Below are 13,637 nucleotides of genomic sequence, written 5' to 3'. Positions count from 1 at the left end.
TCATTATAGTCCGTGGAAAATTCGATAAAGTTGTTTTCAACAGAACGCAAAAAGCATTAAAATACACACTATCATAGAGCAAAGATGAGGGATTGAATGTCAATCCTACAAAAACAACTATTGTACCTTTTACTAAAAGATGTAAAATCTCTATCGCTGATCTTAAACTAGGAGACGTAAAGCTGTTTTTAAAAGTAACTTTAGATAGTAAACTCTGCTGGAACAAACATATTGATCAACAAGTAGGAAAAGCAACAAATGCTTTTTGGACCTGCAAAAGAACGTGTGGAAAAATGGGGTCTCAAGCCAGGATTTCCTACGCCTCACTTATATAGTGGCCGAGCAACAAACGCAAACGGCATAAGTCAAACTAAACAAGCTACAAAGGCTTGCTACTATTTCCATAACTGGAGCAATGCGTAGTTATCCCTCTACAGCCTTAGATGCTTTACTCAATATCCTTCCTCTTCATCAATTTACTCAACTGGATGCAGGAAAAAGTGCTCTAAGACTCAAACGGTCTATGAATTTCTTCGATGGGGATCTTATTGGACATTTGAGCATTCTAAAAGAGTTTCAGATCAGTCCATTAATATTGATGAACGATGATTGTATGCTGATGTGACTCGCGTTGACTGGGATGCAGTAATACTGAATATTAGTCGAAATACGGTTAACCTTTAATGGGTTCCTGGTCATTGTGAAATCGAAGGAAACGAAAAAGTTTATCAATTGGCATGAGGTCATCCACGAAATTCATTGGTACTGAACCATTTTTTTTGCTTTAAAATGGAGCTAAAAAACTGGGAAAAACAAAAGTACCGTATTACTGGACCAGTACCACAAAAATTAATTAATCTTTCTTAAAAAGATTTGAGTACATACACTGGTTTGATAACAGGATACTGTCCTTGTAAATATCACCTGAAAATCATTGGTAAACTTCATGAAGATAAATGTTGCTTTTGTAACTTAAAGAGTGAAAGCTCTGAACATTTGCTGTGTGACTGTGTTTCACTATTTCATAAACATTGCAGATATCTTGATAAGGGTCTGATAAGACCTTGGGAAATCTGGGCTGCTGCTCCCAATCAGGTAATAAATTTCATAAGCAATGTATTACCTGGTTGGGATAATTGCTTACAACAGTAGTGGTAGTTAATCAAACAATAGTGGCTTACCACTACGTTATAGCATAAATTAAAAGAGGATACACCACAATAGATCAAAGTAATGGTTGCTGTGGTATTATGTCCTCAACATAGGAAAAAATAAACATTATGCATGAGTATTTCCATTTAATCCCATTACAATATTTGCATCTTGACAAATACGCTCTTTAGCTACTAAGATTTGTATCTTAGTCCAGCTGTACCAGCTGAAAGTCTGAATGGAATCCAGGAAAAAAAAAAACAATTCTCTTAGATTTTGGATATATTTTTTCAATATTTCTAGGAAAAAACAAAATGTGCCTGATTTTTGTTTTCTTCTTATTGTGTTCTTATTGCTTTGTTTTCTTCTTAGTTTCCAATTACAATTTTGAAAATTACGCATATCAGTCTATCATACGCATCAGTCTATCAAAACATATGCTTACTTTAGCTTGGATTTAGTTTACTCAAGTAAAACATTAATTCAATGATAAAATGGTAATGTGAATCATCGAATACGATCATTCAATAATCAAATCTAGAGCTACATGTGAAAAGGGTATATGTAGCAAATGTAATAAATAATATTGAACGTCGAGTTCTCGTGGATTAAAGCTTATTCAGGCAAACCAACAGCAGCATATGATAGAGGAAGTTTAAATCACATGTTCAATGCTTTATTTTTCTGTCAATAACGCATTCAAACAATTAATAAGTTTTGAACGATATTAGATCATACATGATTTTTATTTATATGAATTTGAGAAGTTCAAAACTTGCGTTGTCAAAATCGGACGCCCAATGTTTATGCTTATTATCAGTCAAAAACTATTATTTGATTTATTAAAAATAGATCCATTGATGATATTGGTTAACTGTTCACTTATAAAGCTTCATACATATATCTGCATAATAACCAGCATTCCAAAGTTAATGAACTCGGGTGGAAAACTTTCTCGCCAAGCTCCGTAGGACTTCTTTTGTACCCGAAAACTTTTGCGTTTCCACAGCAGCAACGAATCTTTTCATCCTCCGCTGCTCTTTTGACCATATTTCTAAAAAGACCACAAACACTCCTATGCTTATATATGCTGCCATTCACTGCATGCACCGAACTCACCACCCACAACAGCCGGGACTCAACAGTGAACGGTTGGAGGATGATCCCATCCTACTACTCAGGAATGGAAAAAGTTTTTCATCTGCTCGATAGCTTTCCCTCTCTGGCATAAACATGTGCTCCTTTCAATAAATATCAACTTTGGCGAATATTTCATACGTAAAATTATAAATACAATCATTGTGTGGCGCCCCCTGCTTGCGTTTATTATGCTTCATCTTATGTTTTTTTTTTCGGGAGGAAAAGCCGCGCATTCCGGCAGTTCATGGTTGCGTTGTGGTGGTGGTAAGATGCTATATACTAACCAGAAGTTGAGCATATTTTCATGCTCGACTCAACGTCGAAGGCAAAGTCGAAGTTTTACCACAAAACTGCATCAAACTACGGCAGTGCTTTGTGGATGAAGTGGAACAACTCGTTTCAAAAGAATACTTTCCCCGAAGGGCATTAAAAATGCATGCAAGATTGAGGATTATGTTTTGGTGAGAAGAGGTGGGGGATGTGGTAAGGGTGTACATTTTTGTATGCATTAATCCAGTTTTGCTATTAAGGAAGTTTTCAATATTTGAAAACTATTCCCTCATGAGAGAGGAATCATCCGGTGGTTCTGAATATTCATATCATCCATTGCTTTGCACTTTTCCTGCTTGAAACTATGATAGCTTCCTTCTTTCCATCAATAATACAGTTCTTTCTTACATTACCAACAAAGAGAAACTCCTATCGCTTCGTAACATTGTGATGAGCATTTGGAATTCGAGCTGTTCTGTGTTAATCTCCTATTCATGAAACAATCCGGCTCATTCGAACAGATATCAACGAGTGCGAAGACCCTGCTATCGCCGAGAGCTGCCCTGATGGATGCGAAAATCTACACGGTTCGTATCGATGCCATCATCTGGAACCCAGTTCCACTGAGGCAACCCACACTCCAGATGAAAATGAAGAAGATGAAGACCAAGAGGAGCATGAGGAAGACCAAGTTGGTAGACCTACCTCGACATCCACAACTACAACGGAAATCCCTGAAATAAAGAACGGTGATTTCCTCTCCTCAGGCGAAGATAACGATGATGACGATGGTGATGATGACCAATTGGAAAACGAGCTAGACTCTCATTCACCACAAATACCGGAAATCGATCGATCAAAGATTGATGAATACGACGACGCCGACGCCGACGTCGATGGTGATGATGACGAAGAGCAGCCGGGCAGTGATAGGCGACAAAATGAAGTGGAAATTCATCATCCCCATCGGCACCATCACGGGGAGGAAACACTGCCGAAGGAAAGTGAAACCGAACAGCCAGAAGTGGAAGAGCCCCCTAGGCCTCAAGCTTCCACATCGACGACGACGACCACGGAATCCTCCTCACCAAGTGGTGGAGAGGATGAAGACAACGGCGACGACGATGACGACGCTGACGACGATGCTGATGACTATCTAGAACCAAATACAGCGACACCTGTCATACCGACGACGACTAGCACTGCTGCGAGCACGACGACAACGGTTCCTCGCCATTGCAGGGAAGGACTCAGATTAAGTTCTCTGGGGGAATGCGAAGGTCAGTATGAGCTTTAATGGTATCTTATTGTTTGTTGTTTTTATATCATCAACCACGTGCAACTTTCTGCTGCATGGTAGTCTTTCTAATTTGGTTTCAAACAGGCCTCGTTTCTACCAATTGATGGTAGCTAAGAACATCAATAATTATATGCAAAAATTTGAGATTGCAAAAATGCATTGTCTTGTAGATCCTACTATGCAGACAAAACTGTAGATGGTAAATTACAAATCAAATCGCAAAAACCTACCTTTGTTCAGTTGGAGAGCAAAGTATCACTGAATGAATCGTTTCTTCATTCAAGACACTTCACATTTTTGCGAGAAAAAAAAATCAACTGTAACTAGCCGAAGGTGTCAGAAAGCCATTGCATGTTCAAGTTTTGGCTAATTGAATTTTGCACAACAATACAAACTCGCACATTGTCCTCGACACTTCGCTTGCTGCCCCAAAACAAATGGAAGCAGACTGAACAACCTGAGTTCGCGGCAGCTTTCATTCTAGCAGTGTTGGCTTTCATCCCGGATTGAATTTCGAATTCCTGCTCCCGGTCGTTCTCTTTGGAGAAATGCTGCCATAGGCACATGCATAGGCGTAGCCAGATGAGGGCAGGAGGGGGCGACTACCCCCCTAAACTCAGCTTTACAAAGACTTTCGGGGAAATGGCATTTGGCCAAATTTTCTATGTTAAAATTTTTTTCGCCCCTTCCTAGTTCGAAACCTGGCTACGTCCTTGGGCACATGGCACAGCATCTAAACTGATACAGCGAGTCTTCTTCTGGTGATGGTGCTTTGGTTCGCACATATTCACGGTGACATTTATCAGACTGGAAACATGCATTCAGGAAACCGACTACACTGTAGGAACGGTTTAGGTAACGTTGTTGCGATACGGGAAGCTGCAAACATACCAGCTACTACGACCGACGCCAACCGCCAAGCATGTTAATTGTTGTTGTAATTTGTAACTTTCGTTGCGATTGCAGGTTCGATGGTGGGATTTTATGAATGCGTGTGAGAGTGTGAACGTGGGCTTGTAGAAGATACAAGGGTTGTTTCTGCTGTTTCCAGTCAGGCGTTTTCGGTTATATCGTTATTTGCTGGTGGCAAAGTGTGTGGGAAGCCTGCTCTAGTGGAAAGCGGAAGTGTTTTGTGCAATGTTGAACAGATCTGCATTCTGAAAATTAATGCCGGCATGGTATTTCATGGGGCCTCAGGTAGTCGGTAATGGCACGGTATTACCAAGCCGGGGGTGGCGGGTTCGATTCACGGGACTGTCGGGGAAATCCTTCAGGTTGGAAATTGTCTCGACTTCAGAGAACATTGTGCTTATCACACATAACTATAAAAATTCATGCATTGGTTAACAAGCTCTCAATTAATAATATAGTGCATCTAGAATAATAAGTTTAGAGCCGGCATAAGGCTCGCTACAGAAGCATAAAAAGCCTAGAAGAAGAAGATGGTATCTCTGGTGAAGAGGATTATCACACTTATGATTCTGGTTTGGAAAATTGGCATTCGTGTCGGGTTGTTCTGCTACGGCTTTAGTTAGGTTCGTTACACATAATAGTAAGTAATGATTTATGATTTCATATTTTATGAATATCATTGGACTGATGTACATTGTAGAATACGATTTTCCACCTTAGTTTGTTGTTCATTGAAAAATCTTTAACTGGATTTTCAGTTGACTGGATTTTCAGTTAATTCAAAAATATTGAAAATGTGGTTAATGTGTGTTGATCTTTAAGAGTCTTAAGCCTTCAACTTATTTATAATCGAGTGTAGCCAGTTTCATTGATATGTGTAGTCAGTCTTGGCAATTCAAATTAAGGCCAATGCACAGCTGTCCAGAATGATAATTTAGCAGGTAAAATGCATTTAGAGCCTGGAATTGATACTTTAGAGAAAAAAAAGTTTCTTGTACTTAGTTATTCATTACAGTTAAGCCCTCATTTTAATGTAAATTAAAGATAACTTTGAAAACTTATAAAGACGTAATGCACGTAAAAGACTTGTAAATATCTTTTGCGATCAAGAGTTATTGACGTTTGTCTTATGACAATACGACCATTTCAAATATTCATATCTCTAGTTGGGCCAAACACTTTAAATGTCTTTAGACGACACTTGAACAGGTATATCAGCCATTCCACAGCAAAACGATATAGTGGTTCTCATAATTTCGTTAAAACTGGTAGTTTTGTTCCGTATAGCAAAATCTTAGGACCGTGTTTTTTTTTTTATTTTATAATTAATTTGACCATTTCCATGTTTTAGCAATAAGAGATAAAAATATATATTTGCTTAATATAATCGATACCCATTGCCGGTCCGTTTTCACCATAATGGAGAGTGCGACACCAACTGATGAGATAATCGTTCTGGGTGACTTCAATCTACCCGGTGTTTCCTGGAAACCATCTTACAGCGGCTTTCTCTACCCAGACCCTGTACACTCTGTATTTCATACAGGATCAGTTAGCCTTCTCGACTGCTATAGTACAGCAACACTATCTCAAATAAACCACGTAGTCAACGAAAACAACCTCTGCTTCGTTAGCGTTCAGGACACCGCTCCTTTCATCTCCACGGCACCTTCTCCACTAGTAAAGCAAGTACATCATCACCCTCCCTTGGTTGTCACTGTTGCTGACAATCACGATCGGGTCTTTGATGACATTTCCACGACCGTGTCATACGATTTCCGGAAAGCCGATCACCGTAGTATCGTCAACGCGCTATCTAGTATAGATTGAGAGAGCATCCTCGATCCTGATAATGTTGAAACCGCTGCGCAAACATTTTCACATGTCTTGGCTTATGTCATTGACAGGCACGTTCCGAAAAGAGTTCACCGTAAAATTTCTCATCCTCCCTGGGAGACGAGTGAACTGCGTAGGTTGAAGTCGATCAAGAGAGCCGTATTAAGAAAATTCACTAAGTATCGTACGCTTTCGCTGAAACGTCATTACGTTAGGCTCAATTATGAGTTCAAGCGAGTTAGCCGTCGATGCTATTCGCGATATCAACGAGGGATTCAGAGGAAACTCAAGTCGCACCCGAAGTCATTCTGGAATTACGTAAATGAGCAGCGCAAGGAATCCGGCCTACCTTCTTCAATGGTGTTGAATGGAGCAGTTGCTTTCACTCCTCAGCAGTTCTGTCGCTTGTTTTCTGAGAAGTTCGCCAGTGTTTTCACGAATGAGAGATTAACTGACGAACACGTTACCCTAGCAGCTAGTAATGTTCCACTGTACGGTCAAACACTGGGTGCGAAGGATGTCAACGTCGAGATGATTTCCACTGCCGCATCACAACTCAAGTCGTCCTTCAATCCAGGACCCGATGGCGTTCCATCCGTATTCCTGAAAAAGCATATCGCCAGCTTGCTGATGCCCATGCTTCACCTATTTCGATTGTCCATCTCGAGTGGTACATTTCCATCTTGTTGGAAATTCGCACATATGTTTCCTATCCACAAAAAGGGCAGCAAACGGGATGTGGACAATTTTATCGTGGAATTACGTCGTTGAGTGCAGTTTCGAAGTTATTCGAGTTAGTCATCATGGAGCCTCTACTCTCTCATTGTAAGCAGTATCTAAGTGGTGATCAACACGGCTTCACTTCCGGTCCAAATCTGCTGTGTTTGACATCGTATCTTACGGAAAGCATGGCAGAGAGGACTCAAACAGACGTCAGATACACCGACTTGTCAGCTGCCTTCGATAAGCTAAACCATGCCATCGCGATTGCCAAGTTGCATAGACTTGGGGTCAGCGGCAACCTCTTGCGATGGTTTCGTTCATATCTCACTGATCGGCAACTGATGGTTGCCATTGGTGACAACTGGTCCAATATCTATCTAGCTACGTCAGGAATACCTCAAGGAAGTCACCTGGGACCTTTGATTTTCTTACTCTACTTCAATGACGTGAACTTGGTCATCGAAGGCCCACGACTATTGTATGCAGACGATCTTAAAATCTACCTACGAATCCGCTCGATTGATGACTGTAACTTCCTTCAACGTCAGTTCGAAGCCTTTGCCAGCTGGTGTAATTTGAACCGAATGGTGGTTAACCCCACTAAGTGTTCAGTGATCACTTTTACTCGGAAGAAAGAACCAATCACATTTGAATACAAACTTATCGGCACTGTAATCGACCGTGTGAACCATGTGAAAGATCTGGGTGTTATTCTGGATTCTCAACTTACGTACAAGGCGTCTAGGACATTGGGATTTATCTTCAGGATAGCAAAGAATTTCTCCGATATCTACTGTTTGAAGTCACTGTACTGTTCCTTGGTGCGATCCATTCTGGAATATTGTTCTGTGGTCTGGAGTCCAAACTACAACAATGGTGCTGAGAGAGTTGAGTCCGTTCAACGCCGTTTTCTTCGATTCGCTCTGCGGAAGCTGCCTTGGAGAGACCCATTTCATCTGCCCAGCTATGAAAGTCGTTGCCAGCTGCTTGATCTGGAGCCTCTCCGAACTAGAAGAGACACCTCTAGGGCCCTGTTCATTGCGGACACTTTACAAGGTAGAATTGATTGCAGTGCAATCGTGGGGCAAGTCAACATTAACGTCCAACCCCGTGCGCTACGTAACAACGTTTTGCTGAGATTGCCACTTCAGCGCACAAACTATGGCATGAACGGTGCAATAGGTGGGCTGCAAGGAGTGTTCAATCGAGTCTCGGGCATCTTCGATTTTCATATGCCTCGACAGCTGCTACGAAGATACTTCTCATCGTTCTTTTCTGGCACAGTTAACCGTGAATGATTGTGTGTTTTATTTATGTATTTTATTCTTAGTTTTTATTTTTTGATTTACCTATATAAGTTACTTAAATCATCATTGGGGGGCTATACACAGCCTGTTGATGCAGACAAACAAATAAATAAATAGTAACCTTGAAATTTCAGTGTTACATCCACTTGATATTGTGAGCTGAGGAAACATAGAGCTTATTATATGTAAAACAATTTTTATTTTCATTGCAAAATATCAACTTTTTTATCTATATAAATTTATATTCATTATTTCATATGTTTTGATATATTTCATTTTTTATGTTCATGTTAATATCAGGAGCATCAGGGTATCATTTGACCTGGGACTGGACGATGGAGTGGTATGACAACCGGAGTCTAGGGGGGAATAAACACTATAATTTTCTTTATCCTACCGATTCGATTGTGGTGGTTTTAATTCTACTTCAACAGTTTCAGTGAGATTGACGCGCCCTTCTTTACAAACCATCCTGTAGGAAGCTTAATAGGTATTGCGAATTGTGTTATTCGATTTGTTGGATCGTATCGTTGGAAGGAGATTCTTAAATTCCCGTGGATTTCGTGTAAGTGTCTCTGCTTACGGGTCCGCACCTCCGTTTTTGGCCCTTCATACAGCGATATTGTGAATTCAGATCGGTAGCTCAAATTGATCTTGCTATTAAGTGGAACTGCATACAAGACAAGATCTTTGAAGGGATGGTGGCTACCTTACATACATACATACATACAATTTGACCATTTCCATGTTATTTTGGTCAAAAACTTCATAACTTTAAAACCACTGAGCCGATTTCAAAGATCAAAATATTTAATTAATTAATTTATTTATTTATTTAATAAGTCATCTGACAAAGTTGTCTTAATGAATAAACTATTAGTCTTAAATAAGGTTCAGTCTTCTTACCCTTTTCACAAATTGAGGACTCGACGAATACAAACATACGAACAATTGCACAAATAGGCAGGTTGTAGCCACAGAGAGTACGATGAAAGCACGGTTGCATCAGGGATTGCTGACGTAACATCCTACCTGAAGCTCGGAAATCAAGCAGTGACAGAAGATGAGAGAGAGTTAACGGCGCCGGTGGTGTAGTGGTAAGCGTGATTACCTCTCACCCCAACAGGCCTGGGTTCAATCCCAGTCGGCGCCGCCGGGATGTTCTGAGGCATAACATCTCTGATCACGCCTTCCTTCGGATGGGAAGTAAAGCCGTTGGTCCCCGGTTCATGAGTTGATGGGTCGATAGGTAGGGTCCAGGTGTGGGAGCTGCCTTCCTGGCACGTCGGTAGCATTGGTGCTCATCACGGAAAAGAAGATCGACGGAAAAAACAAACCAAAGGAAAAAAAAAAAGAAGATGAGAGCAATCGACGTCACCGTTGAGTAATTTAGCTATAAACGTAGCCTATTGCAGCTTTCGTCTTCGATCAAGCATTTCAAGGTCAAGCAGACGGCATCTATCGGGATATGCTGGAAGGTTCAAAGGATCACGCCACGGTGGGTTTCTGAGCGCAAGTCGTATGAATCTTTTTTGCACACGCTCGATTCTTAGATCCCATGATACGTCGTTTGGAGAGTAGAATTTTCTAGCATCGGCCTTACGAGTGAACAATACAATGCTTTTAGACAGTGTGGATCCGTGAAATCTTTGGCAATTGACGATTAGCCTTGGAAATAATCGATGCATAATGGGAATGAAAGGAAAGCTTCGAGTCCAATACGACACCAAGATCCGTCACTTGATCCACTCTGCTAAGAACAGTATCATCGATGTGGTAATCATAAATTAACGGGTCTTTGGACCGATAGAAGGTCATCACATGACATTTCGCGACGCTGATGACAAGCTTGTTCGAGCGGCACCACTGAACAAACATGTTGAGCAACATTTGCAGGTGAATACAGTCCTCGATGCAGCGTACCACCACATAGATTTTCAGATCATCAACATATACGAGCTTGTACTTGTGGCCAAGGGTAGATGCAGCGTCACAAACAATAACGGTCCCAAATTACTTCCCTGCGGGACACCGGACGTGCTAGCAAATGGCGATGAAACATAAGATACGTGTTTAACGTACAGCGTTCTGCCAGTCAAGTACGATGACAACCACGACACCAATCGATTTGAGGCTCCCAATCACGATAGCTTGCAGAGCAACACTTTATGATCAATTTTTATCAAATACCACCTTTAGGTCCGTATAGATTACGTCAACATGCGCTTTATCTTCCAAAGCCGAAAAACAGGTAATAGTTAGATCCAGCAAGTTAGTAGCAACAGACCTACCGGGAATAAATCCGTGTTGATCTGACAAAATTTGGTTTTTGTAGCGCGTAGAATTTGATCACTGACGATAATCTCGAGAAGCTTCGATACGGCAGAAAGGCTGGTTATCCCACGGTAGTTTTTAACATCTCGTCGGTCACCACTTTTGTGCACAGGAAACATGTACGATAGTTTCCATCTCATGGGAAATTCACCTATCTCAAACGAACGGTTGAAAATGAAGGCGCATGCGCAGCGACGGAAAACAGCAGGAGGGATACCATCCAGGCCAGGAGTAAATCTTCTTCTTCTTTTACTTTATTTAACGTCGGTCTCTGTTCCGCAATCTAGTGCCAATCACCGACGGACATCGACTGCCATCCATTGACGGCAATCGAATGTGCAGGAAGGCAGCTTCCACACCTGCGTAAGATTTCGCACCCATTTAACACACAGGGGCCAGGACCAACAGCTTTACTTCCCTCAGAAAAATCCCACCGACTTCGGCTGGGATTGAACCCAGACCCATTGGGGTGAGAAAGCAGTCACGCTTACCACTACACCACCGCCGCCGGCCAGGAGCAAATGAATTCTCCAACTTTTTTGAAGCACCGATGATCATTGCAGACAGCGTTGCCAGGTCATTTTCAGAAAAATTATTTAAAGTACTAGAATGGTTACAAATTACATGTTTAAATAAATTATATAAAGCAAATAACTTGTTAGCATTGCTAAAATCATGCAAAAGTTGAAAAGTATTGACACGGTGTGCCCAAAAAGTTCAAATATCACTTACTCAGCATTTCAAACATCGAGTTAAATGTGGGTAAAAAACAGCAGAAAATATGGTTAGAATTGTTGCAAAAAATCGAGGAAGTTTGATGGGATGGATTTTTTGAACTAATAGTCGATATAGTCCTTACTATTTGATGCAGTACCAGAATTTAAAGATTTTATTAGTTCTAAATAATTCCAATATTACTCATACAACACGCAACACCCAGCAGACCAGTAGGCAATTTTATTTTGAAGCAAAATTCACAGGGCTGAAGTGGGAATCAAAGCCTAACATCGTGGAACTCACACACAGTTTACCTAAACTACGGGTAACTCCACTATTCGCATGACCTTTACGAATAATTTTATGCCAAAGAATAATTTTACTATATTACTAAAATGAAAGTCTGATAGTTTCATTCAAGGAACTTGCAATGATTCTAAATGCCGGAATTTATATTTTTCCTGCGTCCCAGATCATTAATTTTTGGGTTAGTCTGAATTTACTTGGAACTCTAAATTTGGAAAATATCTAAACTTTTCAAGTAACACTCTAAGAGTTCTTAGCATTACCTCTTGTAATCTCTTATAAATTACTCTCCAATTCTACAACTCCCTCAAATTGGTAATAATTCCCAAGAATTTTCTCAATGTTGTGTCCATTTTTCTCTATGAAATTCTTAAAATATTCTTAACAATTTCCTTGGTACACTCTTCAGAATGACCGTCACACTCTTCTCAGACCTATCCGATAATTCCCTTTAAACTGCTTTGTAGGTAAGGTCAGAATTGTTTTGAAATCCTTTTCAGTATAACCTAAGTACTCAAGAACTTTGCCAAAATGGTTTTGAAAGTCTCTCAGAAATTGCGCTTAAAATTTTATTAAAATTAATCTCCATAGAAAAATTGGACAGAATTCCATTGAAATTATTCTCTTGATTCGTATCAACATACTCCTTAATTTTCATCATAAGAATTTTCTGTGATTTCTCTTCCGGATTGTATTTCCATGATTGTAAAATCTCCATGCAATTGTCATCAGAGTTGACAAGACAATTGACACGGTCGTCAACCAGAGGTTGCACAGACTAAATATTTAACACTAGACAACGAACAACACACCTCACCTATTAGACCAGCAGGGAAATGTTCAGGTTGCCATAATTTGCACCTTAATCGAACCCTCACTTCGTGGCACTCACAATACGCCTAAGTGATGGGTGACGCCGCACGACCCCGAAACCCACAAAGATGGATGTAATTCTACTCAAAAGTAGCTTGAAATTATCCTTTGATTTCTCAAAGAGTTTGCCTCACACTGAACTGTGAACTATTTTCAGAATTACCTTAAAATTCCAATAATGTCCAACGTTGATGGCCTTTAATAATTAAAGTAGCAAATTAGGCTTTTTATTTTTTTTTTATTAGAGGATAAATCAATTGCAGTGATATTTTTAAAGCAACATGTTTAAAAAATCTGGAAAAATCTGGAACATATTTAAAAAATCTGGAAATATACGTGGTCTGTCAGTGAATCTGGCAAGCCAGCTCGGCCTCGACGTCGGACGATGACACTGGTTCGAAGATGGATGTGAAATGCATCGCGAAGAAATTGCATGCTTCTTCTTCAGTATTGGACTCTTTGCCATCATAGATCACATTAGGCGGAACTGATGAGCTCCTCTTGTTGTTTACGAAACCCCAAAAAGATTTCGGATCCCGGCGTAAACCAAACTGCACCCTCAAAACGTGTGATTTGTAGAGTGAAGCATTCAACTTTCTGTAGACGTCGCTCGCTCGTTTGAAGTTAGCTTTTGCAAATACGGATTTATGCGCCGAGAAATAACGTTGCCACCGATTGCGTTCTTTCTTAGATTTCCGAAGAAGGGGCGTACAACAAGGAGGTGAGACAGGTTTTCTCTTCGTAGCAACGTTTAAGTTCAACCATTG

At 40.4% G+C, this 13,637-nt stretch overlaps 1 pseudogene; it reads left to right on the top strand.

The window, feature by feature from the left end:
* Positions 1 to 13,637, top strand: part of LOC135709172 (uncharacterized) — a 256,458-nt pseudogene that overhangs the window by 169,101 nt on the left and 73,720 nt on the right.

The sequence above is a fragment of the Ochlerotatus camptorhynchus genome, unplaced genomic scaffold, assembly GCF_037179485.1.
Source record: "Ochlerotatus camptorhynchus isolate MF236.1 unplaced genomic scaffold, CSIRO-AGI_Acam_v1.1 ptg000353l, whole genome shotgun sequence".
NCBI classification, from domain to species: domain Eukaryota; kingdom Metazoa; phylum Arthropoda; class Insecta; order Diptera; family Culicidae; genus Ochlerotatus; species Ochlerotatus camptorhynchus.
Note: the sequence above shows the minus strand (reverse complement) of the source record. Positions and strands in the feature narration are given on the sequence as shown.